The sequence below is a fragment of the Lemur catta genome, chromosome 12 (assembly GCF_020740605.2).
Source record: "Lemur catta isolate mLemCat1 chromosome 12, mLemCat1.pri, whole genome shotgun sequence".
Classification (NCBI taxonomy): Eukaryota; Metazoa; Chordata; class Mammalia; order Primates; family Lemuridae; genus Lemur; species Lemur catta.
In genome coordinates, this window is record NC_059139.1 from 39,943,831 (window position 1) to 39,970,348 (window position 26,518).

A 26,518-nucleotide genomic window follows, 5' to 3' on the forward strand; every position below is an offset into this window, starting at 1 on the left:
AAGACATCCTCAGGTAAACAAAGACTGAAGAACTTCTTTGCTAGTAGGCCTGCTCTACAAGAAGCGCTCACCATCTTACTATCTTTAGGCAGGAATGAAAGTACACTGGACAATAACTCAAAGCCACATGAAGAAAAAGAACACCAGTAAAATTAACTACATAGGTAAATACAAAAGAAATATTATTGTGTTTTTGGTTTTGGTTTGTCATTACTTATTTTTGTTTCTACTAAAGACAAGTGCATATACAGTAACTATAAATATGTTAATGGGTACATAGTTTACAAAGAAATAAGAAGAGGATGTTGCATTTTGAAAATCATGTTCAGAGAAGCAAAACAGAAGCATCAAAGATATGTTAGAAAAAAATGAAAAACTCAGGAAAAGTATTATTAATAGAAGATAATGTTGATTGAAATATCCCTGAGAGGAAAATATTTTCTCCAAGTTTGTGGCTTGTCTTTTCATTCTTTTGACAGTGTTGTTATGTTTTGTTTTGTTTTTGAAGTGTGGATGTTCTAGAATCTCATGAAGTTCATTCAGCTCAGCACTTATTTTTTTGTTTTATAGATTGTGCTTTTGGTATTACATAAAAGACATTTTTTTCTAACTCAGATCACAAAGGTTTTCTACCATATTTTATACTAGTAGTTCTATAATTTTAAGTTTTACATTTAAGTCTATGATCAATTTTGACTTCAATTTTGTTTGTTGTAACAGATGTGGATCAATATTTATCTTTTTGCTGGTAGATATTTGTTTCAAAGCCATCTGTTGTAAAGAAGATCCTTTCACCATTAAATTGTCTTTTCACCATTATAAAAATATGTCTTCTATACTTCAAACTTGCTGGTTTATTAGTTTTAATAGCTTATATATAGATTTAATTGGGTTTTCTGCATGAACATTCATCTGTGAATGAAGGTACTTTTAATTCTTACCTTACAATATGAATGCTGTTCATTTCTTTTTATTGTTTTATTGCACTGGCTAGAACCTCAGTATAATATGAATGAATCTGTGAGAGTCAACACACTTGCCCTCTTCCTGATATTAGGGGAAAACATTCCATTTTTCATCATTAAGAATGATGATAGCTGTATGTTTTTCTTAGATATTCTTTAATGAGCCTGAGCAGGCTTCCTTTCTTTCCTAGTTTGTTGAGAGTCAAAAGAATTTTTTTAAATAAATAGTTGTTGCATTTGTCAAAAGTTTTTCTGTATTTATTGAGATGATCACATAGTTTTTCCTTTTTGGTCTGTTAATATGGCGAATTCCTTTAACTGATTTTTGGATATTAAATAAACTTTGCTTTACTAGGATAAAACCCTATTGGGTCATTATATATTATTTTTCTGTATGGTTGGATTTCGTTTGCTAAAATTTTCTTAAAAATTTCTGGACCTATGTTTATGAGGAATGTTGGACTGCAGTTCTGTTTTCTTTTAATGCCTTTGTCTGGTTTTGGTTATCAGTGTAATTCTTGCCCCAAATAATGAGCAAGGAAGTATTCTTTCCTTTTAAATTTTCTGGAAGAGTTTTTATAGAATAAATGTTATTTCTTATTTGGAAATTTGATAGAAATCCCCAGTAAAGCATCTGTGTTTGGAGTTTAGTTTATGGAGAAGATTTAAATATGAATTCAATGCATTTAATATGCATAGGACAGTTCTGATTATCCAATTCTTAAGTATATTTCAGATTTTGTGCCTTTCAAGGAACTCATCTATTTTATTTCAGTGGTTGGATTTATGGCCAGAGAGTTTTTTGTAGTATTCATTTATCTTTTTAATGTCAGTGAGATTTCTAGTGGTAAGCCTTCCTTCATTCCTGTCTAATACTGGTAATTTATAATCCGTATCTCTCTCTCTCTTATTTTCTCTCTCTCTCTTCCTATTTTTCACATTGCTAGAGGTTTGTCAATTTTAGAACTTTTTAAAAGACAGCTTCTGATTTGATTGATTTTCTCATATCTTTTTCTGTTTGAAATTGAATTGATTTTAGCTCTTATATTTATTACTTCTACTTACATTCAGTTTATTTTGTCCTTTTTATCATTTCTTGAGGTAGGAGCTTAGATTATTGATTTGAGATTTCTTTTTCTTTTCCAACCTAAGAATTAAGTTCAATAAATTTCCCTCTAAGTATTATTCTAGCTGTGTCCCACAGACTCTGACATTTTTCATTTTCATTTTTACTGTTACATATTTTTGTTACATTTGAGACATCTTTTTGGTACCATAAATTATTTTGAAGTATATTGTTTACTCCTGCTTTCTTTTGATTAGTATTTGGACAAGCTTTCCCCTCTGGTCACCTTAACATACCTATACTATTAAATTTAAAGCAAGTTTCCTGTAGAAAGAAATAGTTGGGTCATGCTTATTTTTTCTCTTCTGCAAATTTGTCTTTTAATGGATATTTTATACCTTCTACATCTAATATAATTATTGATCTATTTGGATTTAAATCTTCCATTTTATTATTTTTTATTATTTTAGACTTTTTTTCTGTCATCAGATTTGGGAAATTTTCAGTCATTATTTCTTTAAATATTTTTTCACCCTAATATTCTTTTTTCTCTCCTTCTAAGATTTCAATAATCATAATTTAGATCTTTTGTCATTGTCTCATAACTACTTGAAGCTCAGTTCTTTTATTTCCTACTTTTAAAAAATTCTATTTTATATCTGTGGTTAATATTGAATAATTTTCATTGATCTCATTTAAATTTTACTAATTCTTTTCTCTCCCATTTTCATTCTATGGTTGACTCATCCAGTGACTTTTCTTTGATTATTTTTTCAGTTCTAAAATTTTCATTTGTTTTCTCATTATGTTTTTTCTGTCTTTGCTGAGAATTTTTATTGTTTATTTATTTCGAGTTATTTTAATTTCTCAGAGGATTTTTATTATAGCTAATTTAAAATCTTTGTTCAAATAATTCCAACATCTGTATAATCTGGGTGTTTGCACTGTTGATTTTGTTTGAGGTAAGATATCCTAAATTCTTCATACGATGATTTTAGACAGCATCCTGGACATTTGAGTATTATAATATTATGGTTCCTATTTAAATCTATTTTAGCAGATAGTCATCTTGTTCAATTTCAGAACGCATATCCTGGCTCAGTTGTGAGACTGTGGGTCCAATGTGGGTAAAATGTCAATTTAGTTTATAAATCCTCCACAGTGCTATTATTGTATAGCCTACTTGTGTTACACAAATAACAGTTTCTGGAGTGTTATCTTGGGAGGGGGAGGGATCCTACTTCATTAGAGAAGGATGACATAGTTCTGTCCACAGGCTTCACTGAGGGAGCTTTACGGTGGGCAATGGGAGATTGACATCAGAACCTTATCCATAGATTTCAGGAAAGCAGGACACTGTCTTGGTACTGTAGGGAGAGTAAAGGCTGAATTCTGCCCCCTAGCTCTGCTGTTGTAGCATCCACTGGAGCTACATTTTGTTGGCTCCCATTGGTATTTCCAGATTGCAAGCTTCTTTAATATCCAGGCTGGGATATATAGAAAGTGAGAAATAACCTATTTATTAACTATCAGGTTGTTCCTCATAACCTAAGCTTCATAGTCAGTCTATTTTACTTTTTTATCATTTAGAGATTTATGGTAAATGTCCAGGGTTTTTTCTTTGCAATTAGCAGGAGGAATAAAATGGAATGAATTTACTTCTTACTGAGAACCAAAATTTGTGCTTCTCTTTTTTTTATTAGTGTGAGAATGATATATCATTTCCATCCTTTTACTTTTACTTATTTGTGTCCTTATATTTAAAGTAGATTTTTTGTAAGCAAGACATTTGAGTCTTGACTTTTTTTTTTTTTATATAATTTCACAATCTCTGCCTTTTAACTTTGGGGTTAATTCATATATATTTAATGTAAATATTTATGTATTGAGATTTAAATCTACCATCTTTTGATTTTCTTCACCATTTTTGTAGCATCTCTTTTCCCTACACTTTTCTCTACTTTACTGCCTAATTGCATTATTAGAGTATTTTTTATGATTCCACTGTTTCTCCTTTATTGCTTTATTGGCAATAACTCATTATTTTTGTTATTATTTTCCATAGTATATGTCTATATCTTACTATAATTTTAAGTGCTATTACACCACTTCATATATAGTATAAAAACCTTTTAAGAATATACTTCTATTTCTACACTCCTGGTATTTATGCTGTTATCATATTTTATCTCCATGTATTTTATAAATAATTACTATTTAAAATATTTAATAAGGAAAAAAATCTTTATATTTTCCCAATGCTCATACTAAACTTGCTGGATATTTCTGAGGAATAAATTAGCTAGAAAAACTGGTGAAAGGCTATGTCTTCTAATCCATTGCTTTATACTACAATGTGTTGCTTCCAAAATTATGTTTACATGATTATCTTTCACATGGTACTCAATGAATCTTTGCACAGTGAAAAAACAATTACCAGTTATTAGAATGGCAGAGGATTTTTGTCTTGTCTGTGTCCATAGGTTGTATTTCTATTCCCCTATTCTCAAGAATAAAGTGTGGCTTAGAGCAGTCACTCAAAGGGTATTTGTCAAATGGCTGAGACATTGGCAAACTCAAAGAACTTTTTACCATTCTTTTTCCTAGGTTTCCACATCTTGATATTAAGAAAGCAGAGTTTTGTGCTCATAACACGTATTTGGTTCATAATAAGACATTGGCCCAATGAGCCTTTGAATCAACAATTATGTTCAATAAAATAGATAGGTCAGAGCATGGTGAGTAGTGTACTCTTGGCCAATGTGATTGATTTTACTCTCTGGATGAACTAAATAAAGAGAGAATTATAATAAAAAGGATCATCTTTAATAAGCAGTATTAGGTATCAGAGAGAATGGAAATTTAGCTTAGTGGAAAGAACTTTTGACCTCATGTTGGGCCATGAGTGCTTGCTAAGATTGCATGATAGGCTGGCTGTCTGACCTCAAATCAATCAGCTCAACTGTTTAGTACTTAGTTGTTCTCCTTCAAAACCCACAGTCTCATAGGCATGTGGTAAAGATCAATAGAAATATCTTTTAATTAATGCAAGAGAAACTGTAAATTTGAATTCCACAACTACTTTGCCAAGTGGTTTGCTATGGAAAATCCAGTCCTGATATCTAAAGGGTTTTAACAGTTAAAATATTTTTCTTTTGCTTTATGAAAACTAAGGGGCATGTTAAAGAATTTATGGATTACCCTTTCTATGTCTTCATTCACTGCTTTGAGTTTTTGCTCATGGGAAGCGTTCTTTAGTAAAATTATATATGCTGCAACATAATGACTGATTGGACACATTTTAAACTCAATAAAAACAGCAGACTTGGCATGACACCCTCTGAGTCATAGGTGGAGACCATTGTGTGGATGATGCTCCCTAGGAAAGCTGGATGAATTTAATATACAAATGTGGATTTAACATTACAATGGAAAGCGGGACCAAATCCAAAGAGTAGCTGCATTAGGATTGATTTGCTGTAAACCACAGAGAGAGCTGAGCATGAATGCTCATAAGATGCCTTTAGCTCACTGATCAAAAATTTATTATTTAACTTTGTCTTGCCTCCCCTCCCACCCCCATCCCCAACACGAACACATCTAAAGTCTTGCTCACAACATGATTTGGCCTCAGAATGTTTAGGAGAGAGAACCTGCATAGGCTGCAAGCTGTGTTTGTACTTACAGAAGTGGAGAATACATGGCATGTTGTACTTTTTCAGGGTTGACTTCAGGACTCACCCTGGAGAGCTGGAAATTTTTTTTTTCTCTCTCTCAAATATTATTCTTGTTTTCCTACCTTTCAGTGAGTTTTCACCCTGCTGAATCCAGATGTAAGTAATATTTTGTTATGCCTTGGCCAAATGGGATAATTGGCATGCAAGTCAGGGAAATGTAGGATGTTATTTTTGCCTTCTTTCTTTCTTTCTAAACCTCAAGGCTGTGCAGTGCTGATTTCTCCATGTAAGAGGAATCTCCTGATTGCTGGATAACAGGTGAGGAGGCATGGGTGAGGACAGCAGGGAAGGCTTTTATAGACCTTATGATGGGCTTTTCTTCTTGTTCATCCCATTCTTCCCACCATGTCTACTGCTAAATGCATATCACTTTCTTCATCAGTGGAGTTTTAGGGTCATTTACAATTTGTTATACTTTTTTTCCTTACATACAGCCTTCAATTACTTGAAATCACTAAAGAACAACTCAATCCTCAACATCTTCGCTGTGTACAGTACCTAAGTTGAGTCCTGCAGCACATTGTCATGGGTGTTAGTAAGACAGCATCTGGCACATTACTGGCTTCCATCAGAGGCCACCCAGTATGCTGTGTTATAAGGCCCATTTTGGCAAGAATGAATGACAATGACACTTCTGCTTCTCCTTCTGCTTCTGTTGAGCCCATAATATGATGGTAAATTGGACAGGTAATATTGACATGTCAGTGCATAACAGCTTTCTTTTTTAATTTTTGCAAATATGAGCCATGTTTTGCATATTATAAAGGGTAAAGTCAGGCTTGGTAAAAGACAAACTTTATATCAAATATGCTGTGATAACCATTAAGACAGTTGAAAAGTAGTTGTTTCCCTCTTATCTTTCAGCCACATAATCATATTATAATTATTAAAGTAAATTAAAATGGAAACCAGGCTTGAAGAATCCCTGAGCAGACAAAGTCAGTTAGACCTCATAAGTGACCTTAATTTTGCATAGTTTGCAAACATAAGTGAAACTTGAATTGTTTCTTATAAATGCCTATATTAAAGAAAAATAGAACTTAAGCTCAACCAGTCAGAAGCAGCCAATAAACTTATAATTATATAATTAGGGGATTTCCAGTGGGGTAGACCAAATAAGATAACTTAACTGTAATCAAATATTTTCTTTTTATCACTTTTGCATTTGCTCTACAAAAGCCTATCCATAATGCTTCTTTAACGGAGTCCCCCAAACACTGCTGATTTAGACGTGCCTGACTCATGAATTGTTTGCTCAAATTCTTTAAAATTGTGTCATGCCTCAGTTTACCTTTAAACATAATTAATCACCCCTTTGAAGTCAGCTGTGGCCATGTGATTTTCTTTGGCCAATGCAATGCTGTTGGAGTGATGCGTGTTACCTCTGGACAGAAGCTTTGAGAGTTGGTATGTGCTCACTATTTTTTTTCTCTTTTGCTTCTGCAACAATGACATGCAATTTCCCAGAGAGTGGCTACTCCATCAGCTGGGGTCCTAAAGTGAAAATAGTGTAGAACATAGCTCTCCGCAATCCTCAATAGACATGTAGTGTGAGTTAGAATTCAGCCTTTGTTAGGTTAAGCCTCTGAGATTTAGTTTCCTTGTTTTCATCACTTCACTAAAAGAATTATACCTTTTCTAATTTCTTCACATACTTTCCTTAAATTCTAAAAAACAAATGATAGGTATCCAGATTTTCAAATAGTTTTCCTTATTAAGGCCCATGGATATTTCCCATTGACTTCAGGTATGAACGTAGAACCATTTAAGGTCTATTCACTAAAAGCTAGCCATATCCATAGAGTAAGAAATGGATATTTTACAGATGTCTTCCTCAAATTAGGTCTTTCCTTCCCTCTCATACAAGTGTCCTTTCATTTAAGTCACTTAAATTTCTTATGCAACACATATCCTCACTATAAAAGCAGAGGGAGAAAATTTTTATTGAACTTCACTCGTGCAAAAACACGACAACCTTTATTATAATAATCTGTATAACTAAATTCATATATTCCATTACCTGTTCAGAATGAAACTGAATTTGTCCCTTATGGGGAGCAGCTGTCAAAAACACTCATAAGAATGTCTCAATTTACCTTCACATATGGACTTTCAAGTTCTCTATTAAAATCTCCTATAATATGTTCACCATCTCTCAAAAATAATGTGAGTCCCTTTCCCAGTATTTACTACAGTATCTCTTTCCCAGTTGACGTTCAAGGGACATTTCTCAAATAAAAGGATGTCATTTCTTTATGTGAGGCTATAAGAGCACAATGAAGAACAAGCAGACCAATAAATATTCAAACTGATCTTTATATAGTAATAGAAATATCACTTTTGTTTGTACTATATAAGCACATATAATGCACATAGAGCTGTGTACAGGTACACCTTCCCTTTTCCATATAAAGCAGAAGGATAAGTTGTCTCTTCTTAGATTCTTGTGACACCATAGATTAAAAAATCCTACGTCTTGTGGGTACCCTGAAAACTTGCACCTGACCTTGGATTTCTATGCTGTGGCTTGGTTATACTTTGCCTATTTTTAAGGTTGATTAAGTATGCAAACCCAATCAATAATTTCATGTTAATACCTGAACGAATATCCTCAACATCTGCTTGAGGTGGTAAATGGATTAGGTGTAGTGACTATGTTTTAATGGATCAATAGAATGGTGTCAGAGCCATTTCAGCTTAATGAAACCTGGTCAGTCAATTATAGCAGATGTCTACTGCAACAAGTTGGATGAAATGATGAGGATGCTTGCAATTAAGCAGCTGAGATTGGTCAATAGAGACAGGCCAATCCTCTGGCAAGACAATGCTAGACCACATATCATATAAACAAAGCTCCTCTTACTACAGAAGGTGGACTTGGAAACTCTGTCATCCACCATATTCAGAAGACCTTGCACCATCTGACTACCACGTCTTCCAAGCTTTGGAACACTTCTTGCAAGGAAAATATTAATGGTCAGCTCTCAACAAGCTGTGGAAAACACCTTCCACGCTTTCATTGCCACTTGCTTTCCAGGCTTCTTTCCTGGCAGCATAAACAAGCTACCGTTAAGATGGCAAAACTGTGTAGATCATTTAGGTGCATACGTTGATTAACTGTACTTCCTTTTGTTTGAGATATAATAAACTAAACTTTTGATTTGAAATCAGACATTTCATATGTAATAACCAAATAGAAAGTTCTTATTTTTTGATTTCTAAAAGTGTCCTGGCGTTAAGCAAAAGGAAGAGAAGGAGAAGGAACATAAGGAGAAGAAACATAAGAAGGAGAAGAAAAATAATTGGTGTTCTAAGAAATTATTTCCCTAATATAAAAATAGCTTAAATAAGTTTGTGAACCCTGAATAATATGATACTCTTGAAGAGTCACAGTACATGTTAGCATTTTAAGTAAAGAGTTCTATAGGGAAAAAATGTTTAACTTTATTTTTATCCACTGTTTGCCAAAATTTCTGTGTTCAGGAAATTCTATTTTCATAGACACTCGTTAACAAGCTGGGGAATATAAATTTGCTCCTTTAGGGTATGTCAATTCTCATTCTTTTTTTAATGTTCTCCCCAAAATATACTCAAAAATATTCTAACTAGCTTATCACACAATCATAATCTAGACTTTATGGATGCTAATTACAGTATGCTAGATGTTTCTAGCAATATTAAGAGCTAAACAGTTTTCAGGCAAGTTAGATGAATTAATACCTCCTAGGTTAGAGCAACCTGCTCGCAGTGTATATGTCTCTCAGTTCTTGGCTGGGGTGAGAAAGGGAGAGGCACGTGCATGGGACTGGAAGGAGAAGCAGGGAAAGGGTAGATTAGGAATGAAGGTGGAGTTAGATAACAGAGTTACTCTAAAGCACTGGTTTTAAACTTCTGCGCATGCAGAATCACTTGGGGAGCTTTTCCAAATCCCGATTCTCAAGCTACATCCCAAACCAATTAAATCAGAAGCTCTAACCCAGGTAAGTGTATGTTTTAAAGCTCCCTAAGTAAACTTAATGTGCATCCGAGGCTGAGAACAGCTCTTTCTAAAGTGATTAGGCTAATAGAGGTAATGCAGGGAAAGTCATACGCAAACATTCTGACTTAAGAAGATAACGTCAGATCTCAGTATTGGACTCCAGGGACATTTTAGAAAGTTTTCCTCCTTGTCTGAATAATTCATGCCAATTTTATTTAAATATTGGTCTCCTTATGATTACTGTTCTCTAGTAGGCTTTGGTAAACTTGATTTATCTCAATACTTGGAAAGCAAAAGGTTAAGTCAGAGGTTCTTCAGTTTTTACACATGCTAGTTTCACTTGGGGAGCTGTGTCGGTGACTTGCGACTGCCTGATTTTTACATTTCTTGATACTCTTCATACTTTCAAAATAAGCAAAAAGGCAGAAATTTCAGGACAACAAAAGGCCGCTAGAAAAGTCAAAGGATTTTTCTGCTGGAACTTTTTTCTTTATCTCCAATATTGTTACCTCACCCCTATACAGTATCACATGGGTTTCAGCCCGCTGTGAGATTCCATCTTTGACTTTGAAAGTATCAGCTCTAACTCATCCTGTGGGAAGATAAATCATAAAGTTTTATCATCAACTGAGTGTTCTGCTTCTTAGGGAAAAAGTGTTCCAGTCTTTTTATATTTCAGAAAGAATAATCAGATTCTTTCAAAACTTTATTCCTATAACATACTGAGAAACACATAATAATATTATGTCCTCTTAAGCACTATTTTAGGTTCAATATAGTATGTTATATGTTACAGAGTTCTAAGATTAAAAGAACATTAATTGAACATTTAGCAACACATAGTATTTTTATAGAAATATCACTACCTACCTACCACTTGTCAATGTCAACTTTTAAAAAAATCAAACACGTAGTAGGAAATAGTGGTTATGGCGGAAACTCTAGCACCCAACTGCACAGGTTCACTTCCTGCCTCTCTAAGTATTGGCTTTGTAACCTTGGGTAAGATGCGAACTTCCCAGTGCCTCTGTTTTCTCATCTATTAAATAGGGGTAATGATAGGACCTATTTCATAGGGTTGTTGTAAGAATAAAAGAAGTTGATACATATAAAGCACTTAAAATGGTATTTGTTGACTAGTAAGTATTCTACATTATCACAAGACGTTTGCATGTTCATTGGCTGTAATAACCATTTTGAAAATCAAGCTGAGTTGTACTTTGAGAAAACATATCCTAGATTCATAGGGTAGAGACTGGCCCACAGAGGCCTTAGGACCATCAAAACTTGACCTTCTGCCCACTCTCTACCTCACCACATATTCAAAGCCCCACAGGCAGCTGGAATGGGATTATAGGGGGTCCCAAGGTACAGATGGGGAGCCTTCTGTGGCCAGGGACTGTTACTCTCTTTGAGATGTTCTCTTCAGGTCAATCAATGTGTCCAAACAGCTGTTATGCCTGACCATGTGCCTACAGTGTCAAGATTCGTGGCTGTGAACAGACTGATCAGTGCGTCCAGAATGTTCAGGCTTTCTGAGCTTTCTATTGATGTTGGGTTGTACTTAATCCATTACATCTCAGCTCCAGCCTCAGGTCAGGACTGGTCTGTGGGGCTTACTTGGGTCTCTGAGTCTAAGCTGATCAGTCCGGCTGGGGCCATGCACTGAAGGAAGAGGCCAGCCTCTCAGGGGTTGCCCACACCTTCATATTCCTGCTGCAGCAACGCCTGCTCCTCCAGGGTGGCCGTGGGCCTCGGATGGACCTGAGCCTCCCACACTCTAGTGATCATCTTCAGCCTCGCTGCTTGTCTCCTAAGGAAATAAATTTTGCTCTGCTTCAACCCCAGCTCTGTCCCCACTATTCCAATAGGGAGGAGACAGGAAGGGAACTAGCTATAGGGGTCCTGCCTGGGTCTGGGCAGGAGTATGTCTCTCACATAGTTTGGGAAATTGATTTTTCATCAATGTTCCCAGGACCTAAAAAGACACAGAAGAAAGAAAAAAGTTAAACCAACTAGAGTTATATAATATTCAAGGTAGGGAAGGCTAAAATAGTTTGCCTTCTCGCTGCCTCTGAAAGCACTAAATACTGGTACCTGTGACACTCACTGAGGTGCCCAACAAGTCTCACTGATCAGGCTAAATGACAACGGACTGTTCCATACTCTTATTTGCTTTTTCTGTTTGTTTTTCTAACTCTGACATCTGTTGTTTAAAGAAATAATTCTTATAGCAAAGTACAGTATAGTGCTATGATTTCCTTTTCAGATTATAGGGGAGGCTGCAGGGTCACAGGAAGCTCTAGATCATCCAGGAAGGGAGGAGAAAAAGAGTGAGAAACAAGAAGAGATTGAGTTGCTGTTCACAAGGATATGAACCAAATGAATCAGATGATGTCTGGAAGTGAAGGAAGAAAGCTTCCACTGCAAAGACGGTTAGGGGCAGAGAGGAAATCTGTGATTTTACATTGTGGAAAGAAACTTTCTAGATGACTGGACAGAACCCTCCCCTCACCTTATCTCAACATTGACTGAGTAGTATTTTAACAATTATTTTAAAAATATTCAGTATTCATTAGCCTTGCAGGTTCTGTTTTCTCCTCAATGCTCCTAAAGCACTCTGCTGTATTTTAGGTTATCACATTTTAAAGTATAATTATCTATTTAATATGTACCTCTTCTTCTCTTTCTTGTTTTGCTCCAGTACACACAAGGATGTACATTCATGCACATACTCATGTATACATACATGCAGAGGAGTGTGAAGTCAGAAATTATGAAGACTGTCCACAAGGAGGTGGATGATTCTACATCTCTCTGGCAGGATATAGATTCTAAGGCTGTTTTCTATTCAAAAATATATTTTAGTTAAATGGTCTGGATCATGAAGGAGGAACACAGGAAATCTATGAAGCATTTTTCCCCAGCAATTAGAATCCATGAGTTGTCTGTCATATAAGTTAAAGTAACGTTTGAATGAATGAACATCCTGTTAGGGAACTTACACTTTAGCAGGAATTAGAAAAAATATACCAACAAAAGTCACGTAACTATTCTACTCAAATTATGCATAAAACACCATGGGAATGTAGATGAGGAAGTAATTAAATCTACTGGGGATAGTCTAAATACAGAGAGTGTTAAAGAAAGATTCATTTGGACTGGCCCTTAAAAAGTGATTAGATATTGAAGCAGAAATATGGAAAAGAATGCAGAGGGTAAAGATTCAGGGGAAGGGAGTATAATTAAAAGAGCAGTTTCCCAGAATTTTTATTTAAATACATATCACAAAGCATTTGCACATATCATTATTTATTTCTAGCCCCTCAGCCTAAGTGTACAGGCATATCTTGGAGATATTGTGGGTTCAGTTCCAGACTACCCCAATAAAGTAAATATTGACAACAGTGTGAGTCAAACAAATGTTCTGATTTCCAAGTGCACATAAGAGTTATGTTATACTACACCTATGGTCTATTAAGTGTGCAATAGCATTATGTAAAAAAAAGTATATACCTTAATTAAAAAATACTTTGTTGCTAAAAAATGTTAACTGTCATCTGAGCCTTCAGCGAGTCATAATCTTTTTGTTGGTGGAGGGTCTTGCCTTAATACAGAGGGCTGCTGACTGATCAGGTTAGTGTTTGCTGAAGGCAGAGCATGAGACTCTTAGTCTGTCATTTTAATCTGAGCACACATGTACCCATTCTGTATCACTGCATGACCTCTGCACAATGTAGAAGTGCGAAGTGCATTTGGCCATCACCACTGCTTTTGTGTATTCAAACTCTCTCTCCCCCCACCAGACTTTATGTATTTGTGAAAAGCCAAAGGTATTGCTTATTTAAAATGAAGAGAGCTGAATTATATATCTGGGTTAAGTCAAAGTTTTCTCTAGGTAACGCATGAATTGTTGAATTAACTACTGATGCAAATAAATCTGTATGAGACAATGTGTAATTCTGCTGTAAAACTGGGACTCATTCATTCAAAAATGATATATTCAGCACGTACTCTGTACCACGCAATGTTCTTGTGCCAGATAGACTCTGGTCTTGCTGGCTCTGCTCCATGTCTTCTAGCCTCATAGATAGCTGATTGTAAAGATGCCTGGTCTACAGGAATATCCAAAGTTGTCATGTGACTGTGAGTGTGTTATGCTCAGTAAATACTATATGAAATATTACATCAACTTCAAGATATTCATTTTGCCCCACATTTTAATACCTCAGAATTCAGAACGTATCTTAAATTTTCTTTTATTTTTTTTAACAACCAGGCAGCAGTCACATGGAACACCTTTTAAAATATGCTAATAAACCTTCAATGTTGATAGCTCAGATGATTTTGTGCGGGAAAATGTTATCATTGACTGAGTTGAAAAGTGACTCAAAGGTTACCAATTCAAATATGAAAATGTTTTGAAACTACCTTATTCATAATGTTGTATTTTATGTTTGTACAAGAGCAGTATATGATTAAGATTTCTTTAATAAGTTTTTTTTTCCTTATAGGTATAATGTAAAGATTGTAAGTGATAAGACAACAATGCATTATGACTTAGTTGGCAGCATTTCTTCTACCTTAGTAGTATGTACAATATTTTACAATAAATATCATTTTAGAATCAGTGAATAAAGTATGTAATGCAAAATGGTATTGGGAACATATAACAAAATTGTACTTGGAACCTGAATATTGAAACCAGGAGTCAAGTTTGCAAAAGGTAAATTTGGCGACCATATAAAGTAGCATCTCTGACATTTTGAGATGAGATCTTTTGGAGTTATGGGGCTCAGTAAGCCCCGCTTCATGGCTTTACCAATCTGGGAGTGCCTCACCCCATACAGGCAGACTGCCACTGCTACTACCAAAGCATGTCTGTCTGGAGAAAACCCAGGCCACTCAAGAAGTTCTTCTCACCTAAAAACCTTCAGTTGGATAACTCTTGGTATGTTTTTCTGAAAATATTCTATATTATTCAGGGTAGCATTTATATTTGTAACAGAACAAAGCATTATATTTAGGTCACCATAGGTTAATGATTTTCCAAGTCCCTCTTTCTAGAAAGGCAGAAAGAGCCTTTGGATGACAGAAGAAAGTATAAAACTCTACTTGACAGCCTGCCACATTCTGAAGGGGGCAGGTTCCCTTAGCTCTATTAGGGCTAAACAAGAAATGAGGCTATTCAGGCCTCCACAGAGGAGGAAAACGGACATGGTTCTGAAAAGACATTCTAGCTAGGTGCTTACATGGGGTGATTGCATACTGTTGGTAGCTAGAAAGGGTTCAACTCTTGATAGCTACAAGTAGTTCAATTCCACTGCTCCATCTGTCTCTATAATCTGGCTCTACAGCCTGCACGTAATTCATCAAATATCTTATGCTTTTCTAGTTTATGGCTTTGAACAAACTCTTTCTTTTGCCTTTTCCCATCACCTTTTCCACCTAGGTAACTCCAGTGAGCGTTTCAAGATTCAGTACCAGTGTGACCACCTCCAAGAGCCTGCTCTGACTCACTCTCTCAACAAATTTGATTTCACCCCATTTTATACTTTCCAATACTTCACATTTCTATTATTATGTTTATTACAGTATATTGTAATGATTGGTTTACTTCTCTGTCTCCTCTTTCAATGGTGAGATCCTTATAGGCAGAAACTATCAATTAAGCCTATGACTATTATATAAAATAAGCACACAAACATTTACTGAGTCCTACTTTTTGGTGAAGTTTATATAATAGGATAGACTCTCAAATTTGGGAAATCCCCCCAAAAACTTCCATTAAACATTTGTTTTCTTTCTCTGTTTTTCATTATGATACTTATCATCAAGCTCTTACTTTCTGAAATCAGTTATTATATTTAATACCTCACTTCCTTTCTCTACTAACTCAATGCTTCTGCCATAGTGTTCAGCCTGAATAGGACTATCTTGTACGACTGACTCTGAAACATATTAGGGTGTATTATTCACACAAGAGCTCAAAAGTGTTCCATTTGATGTGGTAAGCAAAATCCTCTTTGATATTCACAGTAGTCATTTTGCACAAACCAAATCTCTTTCATCAGCATATATTGTACTGATTTTCAAATTACAAGGACCGTTTCTGAACACCACCAGCTGAGAAGGGATTTGATTGTGTGTGTGTGTGTGTGTGTGTGTGTGTGTGTGTGTGTGTGTTAGCCTTTCCTCCTTATCCTCATTTCCCTGTGGTTTTTTTGTTCCTGTTTTTACTTTCCAATTCTCTATTTATTTTTCATAATTTTATCAGCAAGTATTCATAGGCTCATCACTGCAGCCCAGAAGGACACATAGGCATTATCATAATCAACCTACTTAAAAAGCCAGATAAAGGATGAGAAACTGTATTTGAACAGAAAGAAAGAAGAGGATTTATTGACGGATGTTTTAATGCCTCATTCTATTTGCAAATACTCTGTACATGTTACCAACAACTAAAGAGGAATTACTTGAAGGAAAAAATGGTATTTGGCTTTTTCTTATCTCTTTAAACCAAAGCTGAATTTTTTAGATTTGCCAGTTGGTCCTATGTCTATCACATTTTGTGTTTGAAATACTATCATACTACAGTGTGCAGATGCACAAACCACACTTGGGGACAAATGAGATAACTTATTTGTGTATTGAATTTTTAATGATGAGTCTTGAAAAATACTTCAGAGGGAAGTTTTGAAAAGTTACCTGTGAATACAGTAATGAGATGTTGCCTTCAGTTCAGCATTGAACTGGGATGGAGGGAACTTATAAGCAGTTATTTCTGAGGAGGATTTTAAAAGCAATCCACAAGGAATATTCACAAGAATTTTAAAGTCAACTGCACATTTTTTTCAATATCATTTTTTTTTTTAAAATGGCCTCACAATTACCTTCATTTTTTCCTAAAGCACATTCTACCATTGTGGTATTTCAATAAATTATTGGAAGTTTTTTTTTTTTCCTCAGAAGTTTGTTTTTGAAGATTTTAACTCACTCCCTATTTGAGAACTGCTTGGCTTTCTTAAAAGCAGATCTCTCAAGCTATGTCAGAACAGTTAGATAGTTTCATTTAGTAGATATGTTCATACCAGGTTGAACCATATGAAAGTGCCATTTTTCCAATCTCAAAAACAGTTGAATATTGGCAATTTCATATGGTACAACCTTGAGTGTGTGTGTGTGTGAGGGAGAGAGTATTATTTTGGATTATATACTTTAACTCCATATTGACTAAAACATCAAATAACTCAATAATTATATCAAAGAGTACCTATCACCAAAAAGTGGTTTCTCATATTAAAATATAATTGTGAGTAGAAAATAGACAAGAATTAAATACAAATTTAAAATTATTAAATGATTTAGAAAATAAATAAAAATAATGTAGAAGAAATAAAACTACAGTGAGTCAACAGATAAGAAAGTCAAACCAGGATAAAAGAGAATTGTTGCTAAAGGCAGTGAAAGGGAGAGTGAAGAAACACATCTTGAATTTAGGTTAGTGGTAACCCTCTCTCTTTCTTCCTTTGGTTCAGTTCTGATAGACACAGGCTTATTCTGGGCATGTCTGTTAAAGAGAGTTCCTATCTGTTGGCAAAGGATCACTCCGTCCATTCCCAGATGTTCAGCAGCCTCAGACACACAATATCTTTGCCCACTGGCCTTAGGCAAACTGTTTTGGTATTGTTCAAATTATCAGAAGTATATCATTTCACCAAAAAGAACTCTGGTCTTGGTTATTTCAGCGCTAAAGGCATTCTTGTTACCGTATACAACATATTTTTTTCATAGCCTGGTTCCTACCTTGGGAAGGTGGGCAACAGCTTTCACTAATACTTCAAAATGAACTAGAAGTACTACACATAGAGATGGAGGGGATGGAGAAGAAGATTTCCTTGGACTGAAAGATCTTAATAGAAAAAATTCAGTTTGTAATAGTTGCCTGAGAATTTCTTTGCAGAACAGAAATCTCTAGTGGACATTTCAAAAGCTACAGTTTGTCTTCACTTTCTTATGTGATTTCTCCAACTATTTTAGCATTTCTTCAAATATTTCCACCTCTCTTTTATAATCTATACATGGGAATATTTTAGAGTATTAGAGTCTTCAATATGTGTAAAGGATATGTCATTCTTTATGTAAAATTTTCAGTGTGTGAAATTGAAAACACTCAAGACAACTAAAATGTCACGGTGAAATTTAGATAAAAAAGAAGGTTCAAGGTTAATATTCCAACCAAAGCCAAGCTCCAAATCTATCATTTCTGTGGGGCATCTTAGAGAATTGTATGATTAAAAAGAATAGGAAAAAATTTGGTCAATGTGATAATCCTAGCAGTTAAAGAAAATTGACAACAAAAGACACTCATATATCCAGTAAGGTACATTTTGAGCTTATGAGATTCCCCAAGAGAAATTTCATTGCTTTATTTTTATATTTAAATATCATTTATTAAAATAACAGCAATGAAGCAATTACTGTGAATTTCATATACAGTTAATATTCCTAACTTATTCTGTAAAAACACAATATTAATTTATATTAGAAATTATGAACTTATGCACATTACATTTCTGAAAAGTCACAGGAGAAAGCTGTATCAAATAGCTGTGTATGAAGTGTATATGGTCAGTAAAGACATATGGTACTGAGAAGGTAGAACACTATTCTTATCACAAACATTTGCATTCAAATCCACATTTATTCTTAGGGTTAACTTGATGATAAGTAACTCAGATACTTAATGAATTGTTAGAAACATCTGAAAGAATCTCAGAATCAAATACAATTCTTGGGCCAGGCACAGTGGCTCGTGCCTGTAATCCTAGCACTTTGGGAGGCAAAGGTGGGAGGATCAATTGAGGCCACGAATTCAAGGCGTGAGCTATGATCATGCTACTACACTCTAGCCTGGGTGACAGTGTCTCAGTTTTGAGACACTGTCTCAAAAAATAATAATGTTAATTATTCTTTTAGGGTCTCAAGCCAGAACTCATTCAAATATATAAAGCACTCATCAGCAGAAATCTTTTCCTTCCTCTTTTCATTCGTTCGTTCCTTCCTTCTTTCATTCCTTCCTTCCCTTTTTTTAATGTAAAATTAACCCTTATTTTTGCATGTATGAAGTATTCAAAAAATAAAAGTTATTATCCAGAAATTTAGGATCCCTATCTAATATTTATTGCAGTTCAAATATGCTGGGTGTTACAATTATGAGTGTTGAATTTTGTTTTCTTTAATTAATCACCAAAATAGTCTGGGTTAGTATGCAAGCGGAGAGGTTAATAGTTGCTTTATTATAAGTTGAGCAAATAAGAATGACTGAATTTATAGAAGATTCATACTTACAATTCTAGGGCTAATGTATCTCTAGGGCCCTAAATAAAAAGAGATCGATCCCAAAATCTGGAGGGGAAATCATTTCTTTCAATTTCACAGACCCAAGTGGAAGAAAACTATCCACCTGCAAATTTTTAGCATCCGCTGTTCACTTGCTGTAGGTAGGTAGGGAATTCTTCCAGGCTTTTACTTTCTCCTTCTACATTCTTGTCAGGTACATTTTAGAAGAGGAATTAATTAGTCACCATTTAGGAAGCATCTAAACATAGGCAGAACCATACATTTGCATACCAATCAGAAAGTATCTTAAACTTCTCTTGCCAAAAACAAGAGTTAAGAAACAGTTGTGGCCTTTTCAAGTTTGTAATTCATGCTCCCAACAAACATTTATGGGTTACCTGATATATTCAAAGTGCTTATCTAGATGCTGAATGAGTTTTAAAAAAGTAAGACAGGATCTCTAACTTCAAAAGGCTTAGGGTTAGTATAAGGAATAAGAAAGGTAAATAAACATTATGCAATATACTAAAAATTGACAAATGAATCATTATAGCTAATTAACAGAAAAAATAGTATATCTTGTAAAAGAAATCATGAAAGATTCCATGGAGGAAGTTACATCTAAATTGATCATTATTAGGTAGAATTTGGAAGTCTGGGATGAAAGGAAAGGAGATTTCAAGGAGGGAGAATTAAGAGCCTTCTGTTGGGAAGACTTCTTGACTCAGCAGAGAAGAGTGCCTCCTTGACTCATGAATTTTATCTGCCACAGGATGGAAGAGGTGTGCTGATACATATTATTTGCTCAATCTGCAATACAAAATAAACTCCTACAGAAACTAGATTAGGGAGAAGTTATTGGAGAGAAGGATAGGCTATGTAGTAAATGCTCTCTCATTTTTCTTTTGCCCAATCCAGTTTGGCAATTAGATAAAAAAACTGTTTTGCTCATAATGTACATAGATATATATTAATGCATTTAATCAGCTGGTGATAAAATGTCTCTACAGTCTCAGCTCCCACCACCACAGTCTCTCACATCAAAGTCCCAGTTAGACACAACTGTTTCTTTTTGAGAATGTATGTTCCATCATGCATTGACTTACTCATATTCTTTCTGCATTAGTTATTGCTGTGCAACAGACTAACCCAAAGTCTACAGCTTAAAATAATGATCGTATGTTATTGTGGCTCACATATCCATGTATTGGCTGGGGATCAGCTAATCTAGACTGGACTCAGCTATTCTCAATTTAGTTCAGTCATGCACCTGCAGGTAGGCTAGAGTCTGCCCTAAGCTGGGCATAGGTAGTGAACGTTAGCTGTGGCAATGCTGCTTCATGGCTTCATGTGTCTCTTATTTTTCTCCTGGTACCAGTGAGCCATTCTGGGCATACCTTTCTCTCTGCAATGGCCATGACTCAATATGACAAGCAAACACTAAGGCCTTTGAAAACTAATGTCCAAATCACCAAGTCACCTGGCAGTAGATGCTAGTGCAAAGGGCTGAAGAGCTGGGACGTTAATACAATTTACTTCACTGTTCTTATACCGATAGTATCCATATGACAGTATCAGGCAACTTGCATCATCAACCATCAACGGTTTTCTTCCCTGCTGTCATGTCAATATATTTCTGTCTAAAGGAGGTCAGGGCTGGGCATGGGTTCTGTCTGAAATAGAGAATAAAGTAGGCATCAAAAATAAAGGCTGACTGTTCCTTCCTGGATTGGTCTCCTCTCTACCATCTTTGAGAGTGTACTATATTTTAAAAACTAAAAATAAACGCAGAATGGAATTCTGTAAACAGAATGTGGGAAACCTCTGGAGAGTTTAGCTCTGTATACCTATCCACACAAACCTGGTTATGATCCCGTGTCTCATTTCTACCATATTTTCTCTCCCAACCAAATTTTTAACTTCATATCTCTCTCATTTGACTCCCCAGTTATGACAGCATCTCCGATTTTCTCCAATCAACCTAGTGTTATCCACTATGTTCTCTATTAGCTACTAACACTAGGCCTACAGAATAACAGAGACTGACTTTGGTAATTTGGTAATTTTCCTTTCAAATGTTATTTCTCAGTACTGTATTTCATTTCACAGACCCTCCATTGTACACTAGACAGACACGGTTACCAAATCTGCCTTAGGTTACCAAACCTAACTCACTACCTTCCCTGATGCAAGTAGTATTCTGTAGCTGTGCCACAGGGTATGGGAGTAACCAAAGATCTTCAAATGTGTGCCATAAAATGTGGATTAATGCACAAAATTTATGTTGTCTCAAATGAAGATAAGATTTCTAGCAGAGTCTGTTAGATGGAACATCTGGGTCTATATAGTGTAGAAAGCTGAGAGTAAGAAGTAAAGAAATGGCATTACTGCAAGATGATATACTTAGTATATCCTGCTAAAACATTGCCACATGAAAGCGCACTCTGGATAACAGGAAGTTGCACTCAACAGTGCCACAGTGATAAATGTGATACATAGATTCAATTCTTGTGGATCAAGTGTAAACTCTACAATTATGATGCTGAAATGTATTTGAGAATATGTCATAAACATGAAAAGTTGGATATAACTGCCATAAGTGGTGCTCTCTGTGTGCATTGTTTCTTCTGTATGTATGGCCAGGTTCTCCCCATTCTTTGAAGCCGCTCTCAAATGCTACGTTATATCCATAAATTCTCCTCTGATTACCCCAGCAAAATGTGTGCTCTCTCTCCTATAGAATTCCATAGACTATTTAAACTTCTTAATTTAAAGGCATCCTAATTTATATTGTATTATATTTATTTGTGAATAAGATTGATATCCATTATGTTTTGATTAGTATTTTATGTACTTAACACGTAGACTGTGCAGGGGGTCTGGGAGGTAAATAGTATGTGTGTAGCCTAGAATAATATATTTCCCAGGGTCAAAACTTGTCCTGTGTCTCCAGTGCCACGTAAGAAACTGTTTTATACCAAAGATTTGTTATCATAGCTCAGTGACAGTGGCTCTTATCATGATATAATTAACTACTCTTTTTCTGATTCTAAGCTTACTATGTATATATATGTGTGTGTGTGTATGTGAAATATATGTATGAAATGTGTATATTTCATACATATATATCTAAATTTTAACAAATAAGCAAATGAACAGGTGCTAGAGCTGGCAAATACCTGCTTGGAAAATTCTATTGCTAAATTTTCAAGAACTTTACAATTCAGTTGATGCCACCTTGGTAGCTTGGCATTTGACATGGTAGAAGTAATTTACACATAAAAATTAGCAAATCCTATGAATTAGGACTCCTCTTTCCGCCCCCCTCCTCCCAAAAAAGAACAGTTGTTAAGCAGTTATTAGCATACTACTGCTAAGATAAAACATGCTAAATTTCTTTTTATCTGCTGGATCGTATCTTAGGGCACTAAACTTGACTGTGTGGGACCTGCACAGCTCAGGCCCTGACACTCATGCATGAAGAGCCCAATAAAGTAGTACAATAATATGTTTACTGCTTATTGAGACTACTGTGTTCCAGGCACGTATTCTGGTTTAGTCATCACAACAATGCAGCAGTTAGATGTTATGTTACTTCCATTTAACACATGAGGAAACAGAGATCTAGAGTTTAAGCATGGACTAGAGCTCATATATTGTCTTCATGAGGTGCCTGAGCTATCAACTAGCCTCCATCTTTGACAATTCTACCTTTAATTAAAATAAATAAATAGGCTTAATAGTAAACTATAGTGAATATAATTTAATGTTTTATTTAATGTCTGATAGACATTTTATTTTTTGGAATGCTTCTAGATTAACATTTATCCTTCCTGTTTCTCATTTTCCTCATCTATCAAATGAACATTTTGGGTAAGATGGTACTTTAGCTCCAAGACAATATCGTTTCATGATGGTATTATGGATGTAGGAGAATTCCTATTCCAGAATGATCCTATTAATAGAAACATCAGTCCTAGAGCTTCTATTTTACCTTAGTTATATAACTTATTTGTTATGAAAATAAGTTGTGAAGTTAGCTTTGAATTTAAAATCTATATACACTCATTTCTATCTATATGGCTACTGGGCAAGTTGCCTAAGCCCAAAGATCTTAGTTATTTCATCTAATGCATAATAATCATCCTAATATCCCAACTCTACCTCAAGACTGTTACAAAGATTAAGTTATTACAGTAATGTATGTGAACTTTTCAACATAGTACATGGCACAGAGTATATGCTATGTAGAAAGAAGCTATCATTTGTATGAGTTTGGTGATTTGGGGAGGCACAATACCTTTTCAACAGTATAACAGAAGATAACTGTGTGTATCACTTATGCATTATCATCATTGTATAACTAACTAATTCATATATTTCTTCAGTAATTTAACATTGTGCTGGAAAGCAATACACAATTTAATTTGGAAATTATCAGCCAAAAAAGGGCAATGTTTTGGTATATAAATGTCAAATATAAAAATCACTGTTGACATGTCATAAATACATTTACATAATACTTCAAAAACAAAGATGTTTTCATAGTTTCTTCTGACTACTTGATTGCCTCAGTTAAATGGGCTTGAACTAAAATGACTTAATGTCAACAAGAAAATGATTAACTACAATTATCTTAAAATATACTGCATATGTCCATGCTTTCAGTTATCCTGTTTTTCTTCACTGCAATTTCATTGCTTTGGGACATATAGCTTTATTTAAACTATAGAAAATGTAGAACTAAATGTGTTACTTAAGAAAAAGGCTGGGAGGGCATATTTCTATTAATACATTTGAGACCTGCACCTTGATGGCCTTGACAGCTTGATAAATGAATTCACAGACTCCTAAGAAGCCACGCTCTACCGAGTTATCTCTTTGAATTACTACATGAATCTAAGAGAGGGTTTGGCAACTATTCAGAATAGCATCCTCCCCCCACGGCTTTATTTAAACACCCACTATGCAAACAAAAGAACTGTTTCAGTGTGAAACTGCCACCTGAGCAAAAGTGTGATAGAGAGGAAACATTGAATGAATACTCTTGTGAACCGTATGCTCTGAAAAATAGAATGGACTAATCTGCTGGAGAAGAGAGAATGGGTAATGAGATAGTTTTATTAGGCTCATACTTCATGCATTTCTTTAAAATCAGGAACACATAATCCAGGTAACCCACAATCTAAAACATGAGGGTCACTAGAGCCTAAATAAGCACATGAATTTTTGGAATCAGACATATCTGTTTTCAAATCTAAGGTCTGACACTCACTAGCTTTGTGATCTTGGGCAAATCATTTTAGTGCTCTAAGCTTCAAGTTCTCCTCTATAAAATGAGTACAAATAATAAAGCCTACCTCATAGGGTCCTTGTGAGGATTAAAAGAGATAACGAATACAGTGTATAGCAAAATGCTTGGCAGATAAATGGGCTCATAAATAATAGCTATTATTTTTTTGAAAATATTCTCTCCACAATAAATTAATTTTGACCAATATAATTTTCAGGAAATAACCCAGGAAGGGGTCAATATCAAAGTCCTTACTACATAACACTTTAGTAACAACTTAGCAGAAGTTATGTGACAGCTGAGACTGCACCCAAGAGACAGCTTTCGAAAGACACAGCAGACAGAGGTGGTGAAGATAGATGGGGCACTGCAAGGAATGGTAGGCGCCAGTGACAATCCTGGCACCTTTCACAATTTTGCTTGAGGCAAGCCTTGACAACACCATTAAAATTTTCCTCATTTGTTATCTCTGGCCCACAGTAAATGTATCCACATCTGAAGGTCTTATATTTTGGACTATGCAGAATCCCAAAACCTGCTGCATCCTTCGGCTCCAGCCAGAAACAAGATGATGTCCCCATCTATACAGACAGGAGCCAAGGCAAAGGGGAAAGGGAGGTGCATGAAGGACCAGCACACACTCTTCTCCATTTTAAGATATTCCAAATGCAGAGGAGGGAAAGAATCTTAATATATATTAACTGATTTACTGATGACCAGAACCCCAAGTGGATTACTCTCTAATGCCATGTTCAAATATATGTAAAGAAATGTACCATATAAATATAAAATACTAAGTATCAATCTAAACTAATGCCAACTCTAGTTTTAGAAAATCAAATGTCTCTAATTATCGCATTGGAGGTTACTAAATCTCAAAGTAAAGTACATTTCTGTTCATTTTCATTTAGAAAATAAATATACCATGTAGAATACTGCAATTGAGTGTATAGCAAACAAATACTGGTTATAATAGCTCTGTACAAACTGTAAAAGAAGAAAGTATTTGCATCTACTCACCACTTAAATGCTAGACATAAATCCATCACCAGAATTCATGCTGAATGAAACAAGAGACAGACCCGTAATTATAATTTTTTGTTGAAAGGTATGCTCTTAATAAACACTGTTGCTCAGATACCTCGTGGTCTAGCAGTCCTCAACCTTGGCCCCATACTAGAGTCATTTGAGGATCTTTTTAAAAAGCATCTATATTCGGAGATCCTGATATAATCTTTAATATTTTGTGATAGACATCAATTTGCTTTGTAATTTTTATTTTGAAATAATTTCAAACTTACAAAATAAAATTGCAAGAAGAATACAAATAAATCTCATATACTTTTCATCCAGAGATCTTATTTAAGTTTTGTAAACTATCCCAAAATTTCATTTACGGTAAGATAATCCAATCCAGGATGACATGTTGCACTTGGTTGTTATATTCTTTTGGTTTCCTTAAATCTGGAAGAATTCCATAGTTCTTCCTTGATCTTACCAACTTTAATATTTTTGAATATATGCCGTCTGTTCTGTATTAAATAGCACGTCCTTCAAGTTGGATTTGTCTGATGTTTTCTGATAACTATATTTGGGCTTTTAGCAGAACCATCATGGAATGAGACTGTCTTTTCTCACTGCATTCCATTGAGTGGCACACAATCATCTCTGGTAATATTCACTTTGGTTATTTGATTGAGATCTTGATTGTGGTCTACTGAAATTACTTGACTAATTCTTTTTCCCATTGTAACTATTTTAGGGGGAGATATTTAAGACTATGTAAATATCCTTTTTAAAATTAACATCCACTGATGCTCTTTGTTGGCTGAACTGTTATTATGATAATTGCAAATGGTGATTTTCTAATTCAACCATTCCTTCTACATTCATTGTTTGGCATTCTACTATAAGTAACAGCTTTTTCTTCTCCATACTTATGTGCTCACTGTGGACTCCTACATTTCTCTTTACATATTCTTCTTTTACTCAATAGAGTAAATAGGATATAGTTCAATACTACCCATCACTATTGGTATTTATTTAGATGCCCAAATTGTTCTAGATATTGCAGTGGAAGCCCCTTCAAGCTGGTATGTGTGTCTTTTTGACATGGCCCCATCATCATTTTAACAC